Raw genomic sequence first — 25,539 nt, forward strand, 5'->3', positions numbered from 1 at the left:
CATAAACTGTGAGATCACTACCTGAGCACAAGTCGGACCCTTAACCAACTGAGCCACCCAGGTGCCCCTACAATTTCTCTATTGAATCAAAATACACTTTTACAGACTGTCCTAAAACAAAAACACAGATCAGCAAAAACAGTTTACTATTCATTCTTAATTTTAATAAAATTAAAATACATGGCTGGAAAATTTTATTACCTGAATGCCATTTTTCTAAACATGTCTAACCAAATAGGTAGAGAGGATCACTTATGCTTATTCTTTGATCAACTATCTGGCTGCCTTTAGGCTGTCTTTAACTTGGATACTTGAGTAAGTTAGGAAATGCATTATTTAAAGCAAATCCTTTAAATCTCCTTTGACTGAAGACTCAAGAATCCTTAGGGTTGGCAACTGTGTTAATAGCCACCTACAGAACACAGGTGTCCCTGCCAACACCATGCTGATATATCCACCTGGCAAAAAAGGACTCAAAACATCCGCTCTGCAGGTTTCCAGGGGAAATTAAAAAAACAAAAACAAAAACAAAACAATCAAAAACAAACCAATCCATCTGTTTCTACTATGCAAGGTTTAAAAGTATGTACTCAAAAATAAATGATCAAAAATAGTACACCACTCTCTCCTTTATAAATAGAATCACAGATCATTTATATAACATATAAATGTTATATTTTATATGTAAATATGTTATATAACATAATGAAATACAATATATAAATATTATCTATGCATATATATATTCATATATATACACAATATATGAGTATTGACTGTATTGTTGATTAGATGTCAAATCCTTTTTTTTAAAAATATTTTTATTTATTTCTAGGAGAGAGAGAGAGACAGTGTGAGCAGGGGAGGGTCAGAGAGAGAGGGAGATGCAGAATCGGAAGACAGGCTACAGGCTCTGAGCTGGCAGTCAGCACAGAGCCCGATGCGGGGCTCGAACCCACGAACCGCGAGATCATGACCTAAGCAGAAGTCAGACGCTTAACCGACTAAGCCACCCAGGCGCCCCAGATGTCAAATTCTGATAGAGTTGATGTGACAACAGTGCACAGAGAAACACAGAAGTGACCACAGGCTGTAGGAACTACTGCAGAGCAGGACCAAAGGCAGCATGGTGTGCTGAACCCACCACCTGTCTTAAACCTATCTTGCTCTAACTGGGTAACTCCTGATCAATCCACTAACTTCAAAAGTTCAGATGCTTCACTTAAAATCATGGCTAATTTACCTAAGTTAAGGAAAGGCACTAGCTAATGCTGGAAAGGAACTTAGAGAAAATATATTTTTTTTCTCTTACTTTTTGTTGTTTAACATCTTTAATCCCCATCACCTATTTCACCCATTCCCCCCACCCAAATCGTCTCTAGTAACCATCAGTTAGTCTTCTACACTTGAGAGTGTGTTTCTGGGGTGCCTGGATGGCTCAGTCAGTTAAGCATCCGACTTTGGCTCAGGTCATGATCTCACGGTTCGTGGGTTCGAGCCCCGGGTCGGGCTCCAGCCCAGAGCCTGGAGCTTATTTTGGATTCTGTGTCTCCCTCTCTCTCTGACCCTCCCCTGCTCACGCTGTCTCTCTCTCTCTCTCTCTTTCAGAAATAAATTTAAAAAAAAAATTAAAAAAAAGTCTGTTTCTTGTTTTGTCTGTCTCTTAGTTTCTGTTTCATTTCTTAAATTTCACATGAATGAAATCATATGGTAATTGTCTTTCTCTACTTCACTTAGCATTATGCTCTCTAGATCTATCCATGTTGTTGCAGATGGCAAGGTTTCATTTTTTATGGCTGAGTAATATTCCCTTGTACATACATACCACTTCTTTGTCCATTCATCTACTGAAGGACACTTGGGCTGCTTCCATAATTTTGGTACTGTAAATAATGCCACAATAAACACAGGGGTGCATATATCCTTTTGAATTAGTGTTGTTATATTTTTTTTGGTAAATACCCAGTACTGTGATTATTAGATTATAGGGTAATACTGTTTTTGATTTTTTGAGGAAAATTTTCACATTGGATGTACCTGCCTGCATTCTTACCAAATGTGTGGAAGAGTTCCTTTTTCTCTGTATCGTCACCAACACCTGCTTTTTCTAGTGTTGTCAATTTTGGCCATCTGACAGGCAAGAGGTAATGTTACACTGTAGTTTTGTATCCCATGATTTATGATTGGAGCTCAGGGACTTTCAAAGGTATTCTTGCTCATGACTATAAATCTCAGAACTGAAGCATGACCCTCTGTCTGCCCTCTCACATGTGACCAGCCCAATATTTCTGCAGAGTACTAACGCTCATAGCAACAATAATTACAGCAGTGGTAATAGCACATATTGCTTTAAACACTGTTTCAAAACTTGATGTAAATTAACTAAAGCCTACAGCTTTATAAAGAAGCAATTATTACAACTTCTATTTTATAGATGTGGGATCCAAGATCTCACCTAAGCTGCAGCTCTTGGTTCCCATGGCACTGGCCACATTTACTCTGGTTTGTATGCAGGGAAAGACCAGTTAAACCAGACTCAGTATACGACGTCTTGGTTAACTTTGAGATATAGGAGTTATCTTCAAATTATTTATGATCTGGCTCAGCATGGACACTGACCAACCAGGAAAGACACTGTCCAACCATGACTGAAGGGACACCCATGGTAAATAGTCTGTACAACTGAATCAGTACATATATTCCCTATCAGCCCTGCCTGGGGGAATGTTTCCTGCCCACCGCATGTTAAAATCAGAAACAAGCAAAGTCAAACAAAACTCTGTGATTATTATTCTATATCACTCACACACACACACACACACACACACACACACACACACTCTATACATTTCTGTAAAAGAGAAATTGGCAGTTGTTCCAAAGATAGGTGATACTGTAACTATTATAAAACCTTCAATATTAGAAAGCAGTTCTTATTAATGTTCTTATCTCACCTTCATTATACATTTGAAGAAGTCTTTTGGAAATGTAAAGTAACTTTATCTTGGCTTAACTATTGTCATTGATTTTTGTGAAACAGTTAAATTAACTGGTACTGAAAGCACAGGTTGTCATCATTCTTTAATAAGGAGGAAAGAATCAGAAAATATTCCCAAGCAATAAAATATTAAGTAAAGATTAATACTGAATATATGCCATAAAATAAAGCTATGCATTTTTTGTAGTCCACCAAAAGGTACAGGGTTCAATGAAAAGTTTATATTTGTACATTATACTCTCCAACTTTAATTGCCTCTGAGCCAAACTAGGAAGAAATTGTGGCTAACATCTTACTGTCCCAATTTTTCTATTTTATTCAAAAAGCACAGAATTTTTTCCTACATCAAAATAGACTCCTCCTGCATTTGGCCACTGTGGGGAATAAGCTTAGGAACTCCCTGAGCTTGCACTGAAGGGCTAACAAGGCATAAAGAATTAGAAAGCCACAGGATGTATACACGAAAGTTTGGGTAAACAAGATTAGGTAAATAAGATTAGGTAAACGAGGCAAAGTTCCCCGGTATAGGTACAGCAGGGCAAGGGTCCCAGTATAAGACAAAAGTATAGGAATAGGGAATTTCATGATGAAAACATCCAAGATGAGGTAAAGATTAGGTATTCAGGGTGGAAACGGCTCCCAACTTAGTACAATAGCAGAAAGCTGCTTTCACAGGAAGGAAGGATCAAATTAGGTAAACAGGTAAATAGGGCTACAGACCACTGGGGGAAGAAGCTGCCCAGAGTGGAGTTAATTAGGAAAAGAAAGGTACCTTGTTGACCCTGAGGTAGCATGCTCTTTCCTGTCCCCTAGGCCAGTTTAGGTAAACAAAGTTGGCAACACATGTATGCTGTAAGCAACCTTCCACACAGCACCAGAATCTTGTTTTGTATTGACCCAAACCCCTAACACCGCATATCTTCAAAACGCCCTCTCCTTCAAGCCCATGAGTTAATGTTCACAATATCATTGTCTCCTTGAGCATGCCCATCAATCACCACCTTTATAAGCCTTCTGATCCTCATAAAAATGGAGCAAGGACCCTTACTCGGGCCTCTTGTCTCCTCCTGGACGGACATTAGCCTCTTCTGCGGTTTTAATCCTGCATCCCGCTTTCTTGCTGGACAAGACAGAACTCCAGACCCAGAGTCTACAACAGGCCACTTCTTACTTTGGGTTTCCTAATCATCAACTTTTTGCTTTTATTCAAGTTTAATATCAGAAAGACTTATTATGCATAGAAAGACATAGTATATACATTGCCTATGTTTTTCTTTTCATACTCTAACCTTTCTCTCCTGTCTGTTGGCTTGAAAGCATTCTTCTACTGCCCCAGTAAAATGACAAAAATGCCATTTCTCCCCAAGGACTAAAGAAGGTCAGTAAGCCATATGAACACTAACAAGAAAGAATTCTTGAGTAAGGCCTGAAGGCTAACACTTTTGGCCCTACCAGGTTTGAACACAGGGAAATGTGAGAATGTGATGGTTCTATGCAAATTACCTTCAATTTCCTTTAATGAAGAAAGACATTTAAAATATAATGTAGGGGCGCCTGGGTGGCTTAGTCGGTTAAGCGTCCGACTTTTGCTTAGGTCATGATCTCACGGTTCGTGGGTTCGAGCCCCGCGTCGGGCTCTGTGCTGACTGCCAGCTCAGAGCCTGGAGCCTGTTTCAGTCTGTGACTCCCTCTCTCTCTGACCCTCCCCTGCTCACGCTCTCTCTCTCTCTCTAGAAATAAAAAAAAAAAATATATAATGTAATACCATTAGGGGCATTCCAAAATAAATCCTTGCTGAACTTAGAAACAAAGATGTGCTCAGTAAAGCTCTTCTATACTAGTACAATTGGGATACATTTATATTAGATTTGTAAAAAGCACGAGACATTTTTAGAGGTGCTACATTTCTCTAGTGACAGCATCTGAAATTTGGGCAAAATTCTTAAAGTATTTTCCTTACAGGATAAAGAGGTATGCTACCTTGGTAGCAGGCAAACTCATAAATTCTACATCACTGAGGGTTGAAGGTACAGCATACAACAGTGGGGTGGGTGCTTTCTGAACCTGGTTTCCAAAAGATTTAGACAGATTCATACATGATAGCCCTATAAAACATTAAAGAAGTGAAGGGTGATATTTGTATATTTACCCCTAATTTTCTTTCATAACCATTCTCAAACACCACCATAGTTACTATTAAACCTTTATAGAGTGCAAAGGTCAAGGGCAGGTCACCCAAAATGTGCCACTCTGGCATATTAATTATTTTCACTAAAAGTTACTTATGAAAGGACCAATGCAAAAAGAACACTCTAAACCCTCCTTCCTTTGTCTCCAGAAAACAAGATATTAATCTCTCATGTGAAAGGTACCCTTCTTGTACCAGGAAGTAAAGATATCCTTATCACCAGAGATAGAAAATTTATTTATTTTTTTAAAAAATTTATTTATTTTTTATATTTCTGAGAGAGCGAGAGAGAGACACAGCATGAGCAAGGGAGGGTCAGAGAGAGAGGGAGACACAGAATCTGAAACAGGCTCCAGGCTCTGAGCTAGCTGTCAGCACAGAGCTCGACGTGGGGCTCGAACTCACTAACCCTGAGATCATGACCTGAGCTGAAGTCAACGCTTAACCGACTGAGCCACCCAGGCACCCCTGGAGATAGAAAATTTAGAGCAGAGAAGGCTGTATTAACAACCCTTATTACTTTTTACTAATTTACTACCCCAGCCCAATTCTATTTAGAATTCCATGCTAATTGAAACTCCCAAAGTTAAGTTTTCTTTGTTGTGCCAACTCATCAGAGATTTATTGTCTGTTTGTCTAAAAAGCATAATTTCTTCTCTAATTGCCTGACTGGCACATTCGTTCTTTAGTAGGGTGTTCTTTAACCTCCATGTTTTTGGAGGTTTTCCAGACTTTTTCCTGTGATTGATTTCAAGTTTCATAGCATTGTGATCTGAAAGTGTGCATGGTATGATCTCAATTCTTTTATATTCATTGAGAGCTGCTTTATGACCCAGTATATGATCTATCTTGGAGAATGTGCCACGCGCACTTGAGAAGAAAGTGAATTCCATAGCCTCAGGATGTAGAGTTCTAAATATATCTGTCAAATCCATCTGGTCCAATGTGTCATTCAAGTCCATTGTTTCTTTAGTGATTTTCTCTCTAGGTGATCTACCCATTGCTGTAAGTGGAGTATTAAAGTCCTCTGCTATTAGCACATTCTTATCCATAAGATCGTTTCTGTTTATGATTGTTTTATGTATTTGGGTGCTCCCGTATTCAGTGTGAAGACATTTATAATTGTTAGCTCTTCCTGATGGATAGACCCTGTAATTATTATATAATGTCCCTCTTCATCCCTTGTTATGGCCTTTAATTTAAAAGTCTGATAGAAGTATATCCAGCTTTCTTTTGACTTCCAGTAGCATGATAGATATTTCTCCATCCCCTTACTTTCAATCTGAAGGTGTCCTCCAGTCTAAAATGACTCTCTTGTAGACAGCAAATAGATGGATTTTGTTTTTTTTATCCATTCTGCTACCCTATGTCTTTTGATTGGAGCATTTAGTCCATTTACATTCAGTGTTATTATTGAAAAATATGGGTTTAGAGTCACTGTGTTCTTTGTAGGATTCATGCTTGTAGTGGTGTCTCTGGTACCTTGTGTTCCATGCAATATTTTCCTCATAGAGTCCCCCTTAGGATTTCTTGTAGGGCTGGTTTAGTGGTGATGAATTCTTTCAATTTTTGTTTGTTTGGGAAGACTTTCATCTCTCCTTCTATTCTGAATGCCAGGCTTGCTGGATAGAGGATTCTTGGCTGCATATTTTTTCTGTTCCTTGCATTGAAGATTTCCTGCCATTCCTTTCTGGCCTGCCAAGTTTCAGTAGATAGGTCTGTAACCACTCTGGTAGGTTTCCCTTTGTATGCTAGGGCCCTTTTATCCCTAGCTGCTTTCAGAATTCTTTGTCCTTATATTTTGCCAGTTTCACTATGATATGTCGTGCAGAAGATCGATTCAAATTACGTCTGAGGGGAGTTCTCTGTGCCTCTTGGGTTTCAATGTCTTTTTCCTTCCCCAGATGGGGGATATTCTGATATTCTCACCTATCATTTGTTCAAGGACTCCTTCAGCGTTTTCCCCCCATCTCTTCCTCTTCTGGAATTCCTATGATACGGATATTGTTCTGTTTGTTTTTATCACTCAATTCTCGAACTCTCCTTTCGTCTTCCTGAATCAGTTTGTCTCTCTTTTTCTCGGCTTCCTCTTTTTCTATAATTGTGTCTTCTGATTCACCTATTCTCCTCTCTGCCTCTTCAATCCGTGCATTGGATGCCTCCATTTTATTATGCACCTCATTTATAGCATTTTTAAATTCATCACAACTATTTTTAAACTCCACAGTCTTTGTAGCAATAGCTTCTCTGATGTCTTCCATACCTTTTTCAAGCCCAGTGCTTGTCTAAAAAGTATAAAAGCTGCCTACCTTGGTCATTTCTTCAATTATGGGACTTCTGTTTGCACATAATAAAACTTTGGTCTTTTTCTCCTGTTAATGTGTCTCATGTCATTTTACTTCTAAGTCAAGAAGGACCCTAATTTCTTCCTTCCCTACAGTAGACAGAGTTGGCAAGATAAAATTCTACTTGATATTTGCTCCAAAGATTCTGCAGCTTTCAGATCTTGGGACAACTGACATATAGTCTGTAAAAGGTAAGGTTTCTTACTATGGCAGCTTCCAGGAATCTATCTGCAGAGTCCAGTGGAATAAGAGTGGTAAGAATCTTTTTTTCCTTTCTCTAAATTTAGATTAGAAAGAAAAAATACTGTGGAATTAGTTCCTTGGGCTTAGTGACTCTTGGTAAAAATTTGGTAGAATGCTCTTGGATTTACTGATCCATTTCTTCCCAGAGATGGTCATTGTTTTCTTTGTCTGTGTCTTTTGTGTTGTTTGTCACATGTAAGTATTACAACAGGGCAGAACACAGGCATAGGCTCTATAAGCCTGCTGTTGGAGCATGCCTTACAGACTGAATTCATGGTTCTCATCAAACTAGCATTTACTTTGTGGCAGAGCCCAGCCCTAAGGAATGTGGTGAAAATCTTAAGACAAGGGAAGGCAACCTGGCTATGTGAGTGTGTGACATTTCTCATGACTGTTACACAGACCACCCATTTAGACTGTTATGTTACCATATATGGGAGACAAAGGAGCAAAAATTGTTCAAAGGGCAACCCCCTTACCCCCTGCACTGTTCTCAGGGATCAGCCTTTTGGGGTCTTAGACCACTGAGCCTGGGCTGGCATGAATAAAGCTGCATCCTGGAAAGAAAAGCCTCAGTGTCCCAACTCTGTGTGTTTTTCCCTGCTACATTTCTTGGGTGCTTGCATCTGGGATTTGGAGATTGTGTGTTTCCACCTCCTTTGTCACAGGGGTTAGAACCTTGGAGCACCAGAAGTGACTTTGTCTGGCACCTGTGGATCACTTGATCTGTAGGAGACTAGCTCCTCCCAGCATGCTGGGCAAGGACCCCAGATGCACAATTGAACCTGGTGAGGCCCAGGAACCAATGTAGGGAGCGCTGTCCATCAGACTGCTAAGAACCAGGGTTTGTTTTGGTAGACCTATTCCTGAGAGGCAGAGGGGGAGCCTGCTCACCTCCCAGAGTTGCCCAAGTAGTTCCATAAGGAATGAAACTGCAACACCAAGGTGCTGGGCACTAGATGGCAGGTTGGAGTAACTGTGTGACTGTATGTGAATGAGACGGACAGAGGAAAAGTTCCAACCCGACCAGGGGGCTGAAGCGAGTGGTGGATCTTGATCTGTGGTTACATGGTGACCTCATATGGCTTAGGGCAGCATCAGACTTTCTCCGGAGTCTGATCTGGGTCAGAGCTTGATATGCAACCTGCCAATGCTAAGAGGAGCCTGAAATATCTCTGAGAGTAGAGTGGATGGAAACGGACAAAGCAAGCAATTCCTCTCCAAATTAGACCCTTCCTTCCCCATTTTTTCTCTCTTGTGCATGAAAGTTGTCCATTAGAGGAGGAAATGGGTGGAAAGCAGAGTAAACCGACTCCTCTAGAGTGTGTGTTGAGGGACTTCAAAAAGGGATATTCAGAAGATTATGGTGTGTGTTGGGAGCTGTTTCTGAACTCATAGGTTGAGAAAGAACTCCCTATGAGGTTAAGGTAAGTTGCACAGACTCTTACTGTCAGATGGCGACCGATATCCACCCCCATCCAATTGTTTCTGCTTGGAGCACTGAACCCCAAGGCATCTTGTGATCAGGGTATTTGGAGTGATATATTCTGGCATTGAATATGCAGACTGCACCTTGTGAAGGAACCTATTGGGGAACTTCTTCTTTTGTGATTATGGGAGTAAACATTTGTGTTTCCTGAAAGACCTGTTTTTTTCTTAATACTTCCCCTTAAACAAACAGGCTATTGACCCCTGCTCACAAAGAACTAACTTCACCCTTTTTATGCTAAAAACATTGTCTGGTATGCTAAAGATACCTTCCTTCTCCATAGGATAAGCGTCTAAATCACCTACCTCAATCACTATTGATAAAGGTTATGCATGAGTCTTCTACAAATCTATGTTCTGGGAAATTCTTACATATCAAAGAAATTTGTCATCAGAAATCATTGTCTAAGGCAAATGCCACTTCTGTGCCGTCCCTTAATTATAAAATAAAGTTGAGTCCCAGTCAGAGCAGAGATGCCTGCCTGGTGATGAGAAAGATTCTCGGGGCTCTCTCACCCCTCCCTTGCTGACACCGTCCATCCTTCAGGGACCCCTGGACCTGCTGGCACAGGTGTGAAATGAACTCCCGGAAAGCTCCAGACATTCTGTGAAATTGACTGGCCATCATTCAGGGTGGGCTGGCCCTCCAAGGGCTCACTTAATAAGGAACTAGCTGACTGAGTATTCAGGGTTGTTATGGGGGATCCAGGCCACACTGATCAATTTCCTTACATTGACTGTTGGCAAGACCTGGTCCTACCTTGGCCATCTTGGCTAAAAGTCTGTATTGAAGAGAAATTGTAAACTTATGATGGCTCATGACATGGCTTTCTCCAAATACCAGCCCAAAACTGAGAAACCCATACTGCTGGGAGAGTCTGAAGGGACCCCACCACCATATGCCCCACTGAATCCCTCAATGCCACCTGTGCCTCCAGCTGCTGAAACCCCACTGGATTCTGCCTCTAGACCTGAGGCCTCACAACTTCTAGCACTACCAGCCTCTCTAGATGTGACTGGCTTGCTCTGACCATTGGTCCTAAACTCTGCAGGAAGGTGACTTAGAAGATCAGGCCAGCAGAGAGAGACTCTCACTGTGGCAACACCAGGGAACCCTATAGATGCCACTGAGGGAAACTAGGGGACCTGGCTGTTATCATCAGGAAGGCCAGATACAAGAAGGCCAGCGTGTTTTTGTATACCAACCCTTTACTACTACAGATCTCCTAAACCAGAAGCACCATATGCCCTCCTACACAGAGAAGCCCCAGGCTATGATTGAACTAATGCAGTCCATAATTCAAACCCACAAACCTACCTGGACAGACTGCTGCCAACTCCTCCTGACCCTCTTTGACATGGAGGACTGTCACTGAATTACTCAGGCAGCCCTAAATGGTTAGAGGTGAATGCCCCGGCCAGGACACTAGACACCCAGCGTTATGCTCAGGCTCACTTCCCTGGGGAGGACCCCAAATGGGACCCAACTGACCCAAGCATAGATGGAGGCCTTGCAAGGACTGAATAGTATCAAGAAGCCATTTTAAATGACATGAAGAAAGGGGAGAAAAAGGTCATAAATATGAGTAAAATGTTAGAAGTGCCTGACCTGAGGAGAGCCTGAGTCACTTCTATGAAAGACTATGTGAAGCATTTCATCACTATCCAACTTTTGATCCAGAGGCTCCCATTAACCAGCTGATGGTCAGTGCAGCTTTCATAGGTCAGGCCCAAGGGGACATCTGGCACAAGCTATAAAAGCTAGAGGATTTTGCGGCATGAATGCCAGATAGTTGTTGGAAGTAGCAACTAAAGTTATTTGTCAACAGTGATCAGATGACATAGAGGGAAGAATGCTGGAAGATGCAGAAAAGGGCAGACTTGTTAGCTGCTGCCTTGGTGGAGCAGTTGGAATGCTCCTGGAAAGGGGCTCCATAGGGATGAGGATGAGGCCAGAAAGGAGAACAGCAGGGAGGATCACCCTGCCCAGGATCAAAGTTAGGATGGAACCAGTGTGCTCACTGTCATCAGGAGGGCCATTGCAAAATGAGTGCCCCTGCAGCTGAGTAATTCTCAGCAGGATCCCAAGCAGAAAGAAGGAGGCCATGTGGTCCAGGGTTGGTATCAAGCAGCATTGCAGCATTATGGGGCCCCTGAGGATGATTTTGTGGGGCTAACCACCATGGAGGACTACAAGAAGGGCTAGGACAGACTGGGCTCTGTTTTGATGGGACCCCCAAGATCCTATGTCCAAATGAATGTGGGAAGCCAACCCATCGAATTCATGGTAGCTACTCGGTGGTGTTCCAACCCATGGGCCCGCTGTTACAGAGACAAGCCACCTTTTTGGGGGCCACGGGCAATCAGACACGCCATCCCTTCCTGCTGCCTTGAAGATGCAATTTAGGCAGGCATGAAGTCATCCCTGAATTCCTATACCTCCCAGACTGCCCCATGGCTTTAATGGGCCAGACCTGTTGGGAAAGCTGCAGGCTCAAATAACCTTCAACTCCCACAGACAAGCTGCTCTGACTCTATGAAAGCCAGAGGCAAAGATTATGACTCCTACGATTCTCCAAGGGGAAGAACGGTGCCTCTACAGTATCATAGAGGAGCCACAACAGGGACCTGAGCTGCCCTGCAGAGTACCAGGGGTGTGGGCTGAAGACAACCCACCAGGACTGGCCCGGAACATACCTCCAGTAATTATAAAAATAAAGCTAGGGGCAGGGCTCATGTGCCAAAAACAACATTTCATCCCTCATAAGGCACAGATGGGTATACAGAAGCATCTGGAGAAACTTCTAAAATATAGAATCCTCTGGAGTGCCTGGGTGGCTCAGTCTGACTTTGGCTCAGGTTGTGATCTCGGGTTTCATGAGTTTGAGCTCTGCATCAGGCTCTGTGCTGACAGCTCAGAGCCTGGAGCCTGCTTCTGATTCTGTGTCTCCCTCTCTGCCCCTCCCCAGCTTGTACTCTGTCTCTCTCTCTCTCTGTCTCTCTCACAAATAAATAAACATTAAAATATAGAATCCTCCGACCCTATTGGTCATCTTGGAACATGCCTCTCCTACTTGTCCAGAAGCTGGGCACTGGTGACTATTGGCCAGTCCAAGAACTGCATGCAATAAACCAAGCCACCATCACCCTGCATTCAGTTACCCTGAACCCATACACTTTCCTGGGTCTTATCTCCACTGAAGCTGCCTTCTTCATATGCCTAGACCTCAAGAATGCCTTCTCCATCTGCCTGGCCTCCCAGAGTCAACTGATCTTCACCTTTTAGTGGGAGAATACTGAAAATGGTGACAAGGGCCAGCTGACTTGGAACAGATTGCCTCAGGAGTTTAGAAACTCCCCAACTATTTTCAGCACTGCGTTAGCCTCAGACCTAAGAGTCTTCCCAGCAGATGGACATGGTTGTGTCTTCCTTCAGTATGTAGATGACTTACTGCTGGCTGGAAGGTTTTAGGAGGATTGCATGGAACTCGGCAGCTCTTTACCCTCCTATGGGAAGCTGGCTATAAGGTCTCAAGGAAAAATGCCCAAATCTGTCAAAAGAAAGTCAAATACCTTGGGATTCACCTCTCCCAGAGGCAGCGCCTACTTAGCCTACTTGGCCTGTTCAATCCCAGTCCTGTTGACCCAACGTCAGGTTGGGGAGTTCTTGGGACTGCAGGTTTTTGTAGAATCTGGATACCTAACTTCTCAGTCTTGGCCAAATCTCTTTATGAAGCCACAAAGCGGGGAGAGTGGGAACTTCTGTTATGGGAACAAGTACAGCAAAGCGCCTCTGAAGAGATCAAACAGGCCCTCACCAACTTGCCTGGTCTGGGGCTCCTGGACATGTCCAAGCCCTTCTTCTTGTGTATTCTTGAATATACTGGCATCGCAGTGGGAGCTCTAACCCAGATGTTGGGGTCATGGCATCACCCAGAGGCATATCTCTCCAAGCAGCTTGACTCTGTTGCCCAAGGTTGGCCACCCTGCCTGTGGCCACTGCAGTCACTGCCCTCTTAGTGTCAGAGGCTGACAAGTTAACTGTGGGACAAGAATTGACAGTCCAAGTGCCACATTCAGTATTGACATTAATGGAGTCCAAGGGACAATTCTGGCTAACCAACAATCAGACGATGAACCCACATATTCACCTAGAAGTACTGAGGACCCTAATCCCTGCAACCCTACTGCCTGCTGGGCCAGGTCAACCAGATCATGACTGCACTGAAATCATAGATTAGGTGTTTTCCAGCCAACCAGAGTTGAGGGACCAAGTCCCTCAAGGACCCCAACACTGAGCATTTCACCAACAGTAGCAGTTTTGTGAAAGAGGGAAAATGTCTTGCAGGTACTCCGTGGTGTACCTGTCCTAAAGGGAGGCTAGTTATTACAAGCAATAAAACTCGGGACAAAATCTGAATGTTAAAAATAAAGTTGTAAAAGATTTACAGAAAAGGAACCTTTGGAAATAACTGTTTTTAAGTTTTTATTTATTGTGAGAGAGGGAGAGAGAGACCGTGTGCATGGGTGAGGGGCAGAGAGAGGGAGAGAGAGAATCCCAAGCAGGTTCCACGCTGTCAGTGTGGAGTCCACTGAGGAGCTGGAACCCATGAACTGTGAGATCATTATCTGAATTCAAATCAAGAGTCAGTAGCTCAACTGACTGAGCCACCCAGGCACCCGTAGAAATAAATTTTTATAAATGTGGTCAGTACCTGCTAAGATTAAAATAAATTTATTTAGGAATGAGTTTTAATATCGAAAGTACACTGGTGCAGAAATAGAGTTTGCTTTTTCTCTGTAAAAAGGAAAAGGTTTTCTTAGATTATTAGTTTGCTTTTTATAAAAAATTATAAGCAAAATTTTCTTTACTTAATGTAATCTGCCTAGAAAAACAAAGACTCTATATAATCAGGTCTTTGATTATTCAGGAAAACAGAATCTTTTTAGTATTAAAAGAGCTATGTTTTGCTCACAACCATGTAATCTTCTGTATCTGCCTTTAAAATCCTTTATTGTAACTTTAGTTAAATAGGAAATTATAGTTTCATAATGATCTGTGATCCTAATACAATATTCAACCTTTGGATGTTTTTTTGACAAATTTCCCAAAATCACATTCTAAAATGAAGCTTTTTGACCACAATCTAACTGTTCAATAAGGGCCCTGGAAGATTTTAAAGGATGTGCTCTCCTCATAGAAGAGAGATATGAAACTAAATAGACTTATTTATTATGTTAAATTACATGGGAAGCATTGTCAAACAGGTGTTACTAGACCCCTCTGGATTATATCTGTGTAGATATATGTTATTAAAATAAAGGTTCTAAAAATTACATAAAACTACTAGAAATCTGATTTGCCCTGTTACATTACTGTCTTGGAGAATTATGTGTTGCACGTCACAGAAATAACCAAATTTCCTTGTTAATTGCATTGTAATGAACTCTAATCTGATCTTTAACCATGGCCATTTTTAAGTCTTTTATAATTTACAACAGTTATGCCTTAACTCAGATGTGTTTACAAAAGCTTTCTGCAAATGTATTTCATTTTCAGTGAGACTGAAGGAAAGAACACATTTCTCATAACTTTATAATCATAAAACTGACACTAGGTAAAAATTTCTGGAACTAGTAGAAGAACTGGATTCAAGCAAAAGTAGAATTAATAACATGGGACTGAATGAATGGAGGAGGATGGTTATAATTCTTCTAACATGTTTTTGAAACACCGCTGATTTTCTTAATGTTTTATTTTTCCAGATTTTAGGAGAGCTTTTCTCTTATAGTAACTATGACTTGGAGCAATTTGATAAAATATACCTGTGTGAATATACTGAAACATTTATCTTTTTCTCCCTACCAGATCGTTCCAGAATTCTAAAACTCTTAGTATTCTTGTATTTTCATAACAACATATTTATTTGCCTAAGTTCAAGAAGAACCTGTTCCCTTGGTAACAGGACACAATTGGAAACATTCGTTATATCATCAAGGCCTTGATTGGAATGTCATATTTGAGGGAGATAATGATTAAACTCAAGATATGACCAGACAGTTTAAAGGAATTAAGGTTTACTAGGCGGAGCCAATAAAGCCCCTTGGAAAAACAGTCTGATACTTTGCTTACAGGGTCCCAAACAGCCTTACCAGGTGAGTAAAGAAGGTTACTTCCTGTTAGGTGTAAGAATTTCAAGATATTCTGAGGATCTTGAGAAGACAGTTATTAACCCAGATATATAAGTATAACAAGGCTAAATCTGATGGCACGTATTTTGCTTGGTTTCTGGCCTAAAGAAGTTGTTAAAAGTTTAATCTTTATATTCCTTATAAAAACTTCCAGCATGGGGCGCCTGGGTAGCTCAGTTGGTTGGGTGTCTGACTTCAGCTCAGTTCATGATCTCACGGTTTGTGGGTTTGAGCGCCACAGATTCTGTGTCTCCCTCTTTCTCTGCCCCTCCCCTGCTCATGCTCTGTCTCTCTCTGTCTCAAAAATAAATAAACATTAAACAAAATTAAAAAATCCAAAAACCAAACCAAAATAAAACTTCCAGTGGAGCATACTTAAAAGCACCTATATGCCTATATGATCAATTGCTCTTATTGCACTTAATAACCAGGACAAGTTCATTTTTTTTAACTCGACTTATTTTGCAAACTAACTAGTATTAATTTGGCTATCTTTGGAAAAATGAGGGTGATATAGAAGAAACAATATTATATTTCAATAACACACCTTTGTGGATATTGGATTCCAATACAGTTCATTATAAACTGGAGTAGTTTGGAGGCTACAACTCTCCAAAATAACATTTAAAATGTTTTCCACCATCCTTTTGGCTTGGAATCATTTGATTACTAAAACTGTCCTTCTTCCTATAACTGATTATGAACAACTTCATATCAATCAGTACAATATCTCATATATAGGCAATCTTCATGCCTGCTGCTCTGTGGGCCACTCAAATAGATCAGTAAAGACACTTGAATTACAAAATAAGAAAATCTGTCAGATTGCCACTATCTGCCCTCACTCTATTCTAAAGATGCTTTAAGCCTGACATCTAGAAATCTTCTTGATTAGCTCTCAAAACTTAAAAACTAGTTTATAATTTGATCTATCATATATCATTGTTTTTCTTTTGTTTCCATGCCTCTTATTACCTGATTTTTTAAGCCATAGGCCTAAGTTTGAGAACATACTTACATCACCGCTTTCTGAAATGAGTTTAATTGAAACTGACTTATTTTCAGAACTAGAAGACTGGTTCAACAAGACAAAACAATCTACCAGTTCAACTTTTAATGTGTGAAACTTCCAGGGTACTTCAGGCATCAAGGAAAGGCTGCCCAAAATGTGCCAGTTTGATATATTATCTTCAATAAAAGCTACTTGAGAAACAATCAATGCAAAACAAAAACAAAACAAAAAGCTCTGAATCCCTCCCCACCATATACACTTTGTCTACAGAAAGCAAGAAATAAATCTTCATGTAAAAGATGCCATCTCTGTACAATGAGGTAAAGAGACATCTTTATCACGAGATAGAACATTTAGAGACGAGAAAACTGTATAAACCACCCTTGCTGCATTTTAGATCACTACTTGAAGCAATGGAATGGAAGCTCTACATAACAGAAGTTACCTCTGGGAGATGCGTCACACAATATTAAGCTACTGACAGTATCTCCAGATTTATAACAGAGTGGTAGAAATAAAATAGTACTATTACTAACTTATATTTCTACATCATTTATATTCAAAAAATTTAAGGCAATTTGCATACTTTTTAAAATTTTAATTCTTTTTATATTTTTGAGAGAGAGAGAGAGAGACAGAGCATGAGCAGGGGAGGGTCAGAGAGAGGGAGACACAGAATCTGAAGCAGGTTCCAGGCTCTGAGCTGTCAGCACAGAGCCCAGTGTGGGGCTGGAACTCACAAACTTAGATCATGACCTGAGTTGAAGTCAGAAGCCTAACTGACCGAGCCACCCAGGTGCCCCTGCACACTTTTTAAGTCAATTAATTCTTACAATCTTTCTCTTTGAGACTGGGAGTTGTTATATGCAGTCAACTATATTTTATATATAAAAAAAGTGGCAGCCTTAAAGAAACCAGAAGTACAACCTACATCTGTTGTTTTACCCAGAAAAATATTTTCTTCTTTTATATGATAGGAATAGGTTCCTGAGAACAGAACATGAAACAAAAGAGAATTGGGAAAATATCCTACATAAGAATGTCCCCTAGTGGGCCAAAGATCATTCTGGATATGGTTCTGTGCCTTTAAGAAATCAAGACTCAAGCAAGGTGTATGGGTGGGTGAGTTGGTTAAGTACTGGACTCTGGGCTTTTGATTTCAGCTCAGGTCATGGTCTCACAGTTCATGGGATTGAGCCCTGCCTCGAGCTCTGCACTGACAGCATGGAGCCTGTTTGGGGTTTTCTCTCTTTTGCTCTGCTCCTTCTTCCAACTCTCTATCAAAATAAACAAATAAACATTAAAAAAAAAATCAAGACCCTTACCTAAATTGGTCTTTCTGGAATGGCAGAAAGTACTCTGAACTGGTTGCCGAGAAACTTTGATTTTATTTATACCTTTATATCCACTATTTTTTTGGTTTTGGACAAGTCATCTAACATCTCTGGTCATAAATCTATAAAATGAATATGCTACACCATAATATAATTACTTTCTAATGTTTTTAGAATTTTGTTACATAAGGATTAACAGGACACAGACCCTACCCCTATATAGAGTCTGTATATAGAGGCAATCACATTAATAATAAAACTTAATACAACAAGCTGTATAAACAAATGCACTAACCTAAGAAAATAAAAATGGTATTTCAAGTTGTTAAAGAGAGAAAAGAAGTCATTAATTCTACTAATGAGTAGGGTTTAGAAGTCAGAGAAGATTTTAAATAAGGATTTAGTTTTCAGCAGCACTTTGAAGGAAAAAAAAAGTTTTCTTTTGATCTCTACTTTCCCTACAGTATATCTGGACTAAGACACTGAATTAAAATATGAACCTCAATTATGGAAGTCACATAACACTGCTAATAACCACCATCCTTTAACAGGATGACCTCTGGACAAAAGTCAACAGTATTTTTTATAGAAGTCATCTGGTTTGAAATTTTGTTTTACCAAAGTGATCTTGGGCAAGTCACTTAGCCTCTTCATGCCTCACCTTCTTTTGTCTGTAAAAGAGGAATTGAACAATATTTACTTCTAAAATTAATAAACTTTTAGAAGTGTTTTCTTCTTTAAGGACACTGTCTACTAAAAGAAAATGTGTACAATTTCCATGATAAAACACAAAGACTTGCTTTTTAAACTTCATTCATGTATTCAGAACTTTTTCTTTGTTAAAGTCAATACTTTGAGAAGAAACATAAACCCCTCACATTATTGATAAATTTTTAACAGATAGAGGGTACAGCTTTCACTCTTAATTTAACTTGGGAAAACGCAGCACATTTATTAACATACTTGTTTTCTATATGTCTCAGGCTCTGCCTTAATATTGGAGATATCAAATATGATGGCAAACAATAAAAATAAATAATGGGAGAAAGGACAAAAGCTGATGGATAACTTTTTATTTTAATATTTGCCAAGTTTCTTCTATTTTTTTAAATTCATTTATTTATTTGAGAGAGAGAGAGGGAGAGAGCATGTGGGAAAGGGACAGAGAGAGAGGGAGAGCCCCCAAGCAGGCTCCATGATGTCAGCTCAGAGCCCAATGAGGGCTCAATCTCATGAACTGTAAGATCATGATCTGAGCTGAAATCAAGAGTTGGATGCTTAATCAACTGAGATACCCAGGCATCCCATGATGCAGAATGTTTTTACCCAAGTAATAAGATACAAAAATGTACAAACCTATCATATAAACAAATATCCTTCTCCATTTAGGTAGAGATAGTTTCACTGGTAGCCATTGTTGAAGCACAGGAATAATTGAAATGATTATGCTGAGTTGCAGAAGAGGGCAGAACATAAGAACATATCACCATAAACTACGGGTTGTAGGAAAAGCATGCAGGCAGCAAGAAACACAAAGATGACTGTGAATATATTTTCAGGAAAAAACACGAAATGGTAGCCATATAACTATTTTCTGTTTCTTTTCCACTTTTAAAAACCTTTCATTTTTTATAGCTGAACAGAGCTCCCTTCTTTTTGCTAGGTGGGATGCTTCCTGATTAATGAATCACTTAATAAAGCCAATTAGATCTTCAAATTTACTGAACTGAATAATTGTTATTTAAACAAATTTGATGACAGTGTTTGGGACTGAAGGAGAATGAAAAAAATGTGTGGTACTCACATACCATTTGAGTTCATTGTCTTTCTTGTTGTTTCCAAGGGCTGTGGGTAAGTTCCCTCTTGGTTCTGAGCTCCTTTCTCTTTGCTTTGAGCCCCAATCTAATTGGCTTTCCTTTACAGTTTGAGCTGGCAGATGGTTCTGCTCAGAGCTAAGCCTTGTAGCCTTTAAGACTGAAATTCGTAGGTTTATTAGTGGAAAACCCCAGCCCTCTATTCTGTCTCCAGATTCCATGCAAGGAACTACTGCTGGCAGTTTAGTCCTCAGTTTCCCATTTGTTTGGAATCCTTCCTGGGTTGTTCCAACATTGGGAACTGTTGGTAGAAGCTGTAGTTCTGCATTTTGTTTGGAATAAGTCTGCAGTCACCATTCCATGGGTTTGCTGTAAACCAGCCTTTCCTGAGTCCAAGGTTTCATGGGAATTTGTGGTGTGCACAGGACTTTCTCTTGGCCAAGACAGTATAATACCTCTTGGTTACTGCTGATATATTAAGTGCACATATTTGTTTGTCTTGTTTGTGCAGATAAAAGCTATTGCTAACAGGGATCTCAAAGGCCAAAAGGCCACAAAAATTGGTGGGTACAGGTCGAGCATTTAAGAGTTGTTAAGAGTGCTCATCTCTTAACCCAAAGAGTCCTATGTTAGGAAAAGTTGGTCATGGAAAGGGTTGGATTGACATTATATCAATGTCAACCTCAAGAAAATTTCTGTGGAACAAGGTACACTGTGAGACACCGTACAAATCTAACCCTGTGGCATAGCCTTCTTTGATATTAATTTGGCTCCAAGAGACCCAAAGGCTTAGTTAAAAGACAAATTATAAATAGGGGAGCCTTGGTGGCTCAGCCAGTTAAGCATCTGGTTCTTGGCTTTGGCGCAGGTCATGCTCTCTCGGTTCATGGGTTTGAGCCCTGTAACCAGCTCTGCACTGACAATGTAGGGCCTGCTTGGGATTCTCTTTCTCTTCAATCTCTGCACCTCCCCTGCTCAAACACTCTCTCTCTCAAAATAAGTAAACCTAAAAAAATAATAAATAAATAACAATAAAACGGGATCCTTAAAATCCAGATTTAGTTAAGTGTACCACCTTCCAGCATATCTGCATATTATTTTATATCTGAGAACTATGGTCCCAGAAGCTATAAATATGTACAAAAATGGCAATATCTTACTAAGTTTCTTTTGTGTCCTGAAGAACCTGGCTTGATAACTGTCAAGCTAGGGTCCCCAAAATAAGGATAGGTAGAAATGTGAGTTGCACTCCATTTGCAACTAGGATCTTACTGAACTGTGAGCCCACAGGGAAATTACAATACAGAATTACAATTGCCATTATAGGAGCATTCTGATTAGATAAGGTCATTTAAGAAGTGAACTTAAAAACAAAATCTTCAGAATTCCCAAAATAAGTTCATTGAAAGTTTCACTGTAAAAACCTGATAACAAATTAAAGACAAGAGGTACCTGATATGAAAGACTACAAAGACTTTAAGATTGATATAACCCCCTTGAGTACTCATTCTAGTGACCCTCTGAATAGATTTCCAGCTCTGAAAAGACTACAAGACTGTAAACAGAAGCTCACAAAAGCCCACCCCCATATCTACCTTCAAAGGAGGGCCCCCATATGTGCCTCTCCCAGAGTCAATTCTGAGGGTTTTCCTGGTATGTTGTTACATTATTCCCTTAAGCAGCCAAGGGAAAACTAAAATGAAAGAAATTGTCCTTTTAAGTCTTCAAAACCAGAAATGCAGCTCTAGAGGCAATTAAAAATTCATCTATTCCTTCCACAGATCTCCAAAGCTCCCCCATTTAACTCAAAGACTTTTAAATACTGGTCTTAGGAAAACAAAACTCTTCTTGGAGGAACTTGCATTCTTTTCTTGCACCTTTGAGATTAAAATATTAGAAGTACAAACCTCAGGGAAGTAATTCTTTTTAGAAATAGAATGAAAAAAGGAAAGGTCTTTTTAAATTCAGACAGATGAAAAATCATGTGTCTTTTCCACAAATATTAGCAGAAAAAATAAGCCATCTAAGCAGGTAATCTTAACTTATTCCGTCTGCCAGGAAAATAGTTTGGATCTAACGGTTCTTTTACAGACTAGTGAATGTTGCATTACTATAATACCAGCACCATGGCTAAAAAATTTTCAAACAATAAGATCTCTGTTTACATGTTTATGTGTGTCTACGGTAGATGTGTGGCATTTTCTACCTCCTGATGCTATTGCTGAGATTTGTAAAAAGCTCTATTTTATTAACTTAAAAAGTAAACACCTATATTCTTAAATCTCAGAAATATAATAGAAATGAACCCAAATGCTTTTTAGGTTTATGTGATCTAGTAAGATATCTGGTATTAAAGCTAGTTTAAGTTTGCTGGTTTGTTAGAGCTACAAACATTGAATATAATGCGGATTTAGTTTTTTACTCTTCCTGGGTTTATCAGTCAAATAATTAATGTTATCTCTGTTGCAAAATTTGTCGGCAAAAAATAACAGAATAATGGTTTACCTTGTCTAATGCCTCTGGAAGGCTTCATGGGTAATTTCAAAATAATTATTGAGAACAAGAAAATTAAATAGGTATATGTATGATAAAAAGGAAGTGAACTTTTATGCCATAATTATGTTTTATAGTGTATGTAAATAAAAACAGTTTCTTAAATCTGTTAACTTGAAATTTTAAAATTCTGCTAGGTGAAATTAAATATTGGAGATTTATTAAATATCTAGATCACTTCAAGGTAAGATAAAATAATGAAAGTTAATCACTAAACATTGGCATATGCACTGTTTGTTCTCTTTTACATAGGAACTAAGGATATTTGCGTCTATTAGTAAATATATTTTATGCCATGCTAAGAAATTTCCTAAGGAAAAAAGCAGGTTTCTAGAAATCCTAAAAAGTATTTTTAAATCTTCCAAATTCACAGAATGCTAATGTAAAAGATAGTTCACAATTGTTTACTCCTTAATTAAGGTTCCTAGGGGTTAAGAATTCAAATTAACGTATGTGATTAATGCTTGTAGAACATTTGTGTATGGGAAAAAAAGTAGGACAGATGCTTTTCTTCTAATTTGGAATTATTAAGAAAAAAGACTGCTTTTAAATTTCCTTCGTAGGGTCTACACCAGGTTCTTCTCACTATACTACTCAGAAGAGAGCCACATTTCAGGGATTTAAAGCTTGGATGTGCATCTCACAACTACAGAAGGCTTCATCTGACATTTTGTCCTATACAGGTGCTGGGAACCTCCAAATCAAATTGATGAGGAAGTGAAGTGAAGACACTGAGGTAGACTGCTTCTTCCCAAGATGCCAGATCAATACTTCATACTTTAACTCAACATGTAACCTCTTCTTCTTTCCTGTCTGTCCTTTATTCTGGCTTGGAAAGATAATGTCACCATCTTGTGTCTCCCAGGCCATTGCTAATGGGAAAAAGTTTGCCTTTCAGATTGTTGGATCTGCCATCAAAAACTCCTACCTGTCTGTTAACAGTGCCAGCTCAGTGGAAGTGGTTTATACCTTGAAAGGGTTTATCTTGGCCTGGGAATGCCTAGATAGCTAGCTCATAACTAAGCAATGCCTCTTGGGTTTTTAACTGTGCCCTTAACTGTTACATCTCCTTGTTCAACTCCCCTGGATTTACATCATCAAGTTGGAAAGGAACTACAGAAAGTATTCATGACTTGGGATTTGCCTCCTTTGGCAGGGCCACGTTACTCTGGTTAGGAGTAAATATAAATAAGAATATGATCAGAAGTCTCTCCTTAACTCTTGAAGGTTTGACAGAATCTGTTGCTAAGACAATAGTTGCCCAACAAAGGTCTTTGGACTCTGTCCAAAGTGGCTCTTAATAATAGGATAGTTCCTAATTATCTTTTAGCTGAGCAAGATAAAAGATATGTTGTGTTGTGACCAACATCTGTCTGTTACATCTGAATGTAACGCTTAGGGGAAGCTGAAATTTTCAAGTACTTAAGATCACTGGGAAAACCATTTGGCTTAAAATTTGACTCCTTCAACAGGGTCTTTCTTTGACTTATTTAATTTTGATTAGTTTGGGTCTTGAGAACATGGCTCTTAAGTACACTCTAAACACTGGGAATTATTCTGCTTACAGTCATCATAGTAATCTTGGTGGGCTGTCTTCTCTCAAAAATTTAAAGGCATGTTTGCAGCCACTAACCACTAAGGAAATGATTTAAGACTGGAATGTCAAAAAAGACATGGAGAAAATGACCAACTTAAAGAATGTGAACTTCAAGCTGTAACTGGTATATATCATAGGAACTAAGCAAAAAGATTACAACTTGTGACCACCACACAAAGGTCAACAAAAGCTGCGAGATTTACTGAGTGGTAGCTGAGAGTGGGGCTAATGCCTTAAATTTTAATCACATCTCTCAGTTAAGCTGAGAATCTGATCAAAAGAAAACCAGAGGCCTATGATGTTATCACTTACGTTAAGGCCGTGAGTCATAATATGAAGACTCAATGCCTGACCAAACTGCAGTTTGAACTCTTCCCTACCCCTGCCAGGTATGTAACTTTTAACCAGTCAACATGGAATTTCTTGATCAGCAATAGAAAATTCACTAATATGCCCCTTCAGTTCTCCTTGGAAGGGTGACCAGGCCTAAAGCAATATATCTTTGTTAATAATTTCCTTTCCTCTGCTCTGCTTTTCAAAGCCTTTCATCTTCTGCAGCTCAATGAAGCTCCTTTTTCTTTGTTGGATGGGATGCTGCCTGATTGTTTACAAAGCCAATTAGATCTTTAATTGATTCCATTGAAGTTTTGTTATCTGACAACTCTCTCCTCACTCTAGCTTTATTTTTCTCTAGATCAATTAACACCTGTCTGAAATATGACATATTTATTATTGAGCTCTCTCTATACTATAATGGAACCCCTGAGTATGTACTTTGTTTGATTGTGGCTGGGTCCAGAGAGCAGATTAAAACGTGGAAGAAAACTGACAAAAATCAGATGTCTCAAAGAGACATGGATAAGATGTGACTGAATAAATATTAGAATTTTTAAAAATTTATTTTCTCTATCATTTAGATGAAACCACCTTACAAAACTCAGGTTGTTTAAAGAGAAAAGAGAAGACAGGGCAAAATTTAGACTCAGATTATGTCAGCAAGATGATGTTAAGAATGAAAATAAAAATCAGCAAAGACCCGGGCTCATAAGGAACACATACAGCTTGACAAAGCATTATGGATTTACAGAATGAATATTTGTGGTAAAGGACTTCAAAATTCTAGGAAAGAAATGCCATCTCAAAATTCTTTTTATAAGAGGCACCTGGGTAGCTCAGTCGGTTAAGCGTCTGACTCTTGATTTCAATTTAGGTCTATGATCTCAGTTTGTGAATTTGAGCCTGCATTGGACTCTGCTCTGACAGCATGAGGCCTGCTTAGAACTCTCTCTCTCTCCCTCCTTCTCTATTTCTCTTTCTCAACTAAATAAATACTTAAAAAAATTTTTTTAGGGGTGCCTGTTGGCTTAGTTGGTTGAGCATCTGACTTCGCTCAGGTCATGATCTTACAGTTCATGTGTTCGAGCCCCACATTAGGCTTGCTGTTGTCAGAGTGGAGCCTGCTTTGGATCCACTGTCCCCCTCGGCCTGCCCCTCCTCCACTCACTCACACCTTCTCTCAAAAATAAACAAACATTAAAAAATTATTTTTAAAAATTGAGGTATAAGTGACATATTTAATGATTTGGTATTTAAAAATTATAGTGAAGTGATCACCACAATAGGTCTAGGTAATATCTGTCATCATATATGGTGGCATTTTTTTTCATGTTTATTTTTGAGAGAAGGAAAGAGAGATTGTGCACGCACAGCAGGGAAGGAGGAGGAGGAAGAGGAGGAGAAGGAAGAGGGAGAGGGAGAGAGAGAATCTCAAGCAG

The 25,539-nt window shown here is 39.5% G+C and overlaps 1 protein-coding gene across 6 annotated transcripts in view; it reads right to left on the reverse strand.

Moving 5' to 3' along the window:
• The window catches only part of PSD3 (pleckstrin and Sec7 domain containing 3), a 593,010-nt gene that overhangs the window by 101,969 nt on the left and 465,502 nt on the right, over window positions 1-25,539 (reverse strand). The window lies entirely within an intron of this gene.

The sequence above is a fragment of the Crocuta crocuta genome, unplaced genomic scaffold (assembly GCF_008692635.1).
Source record: "Crocuta crocuta isolate KB4526 unplaced genomic scaffold, BGI_CrCroc_1.0 scaffold177, whole genome shotgun sequence".
In the NCBI taxonomy this organism is placed as follows: Eukaryota; Metazoa; Chordata; class Mammalia; order Carnivora; family Hyaenidae; genus Crocuta; species Crocuta crocuta.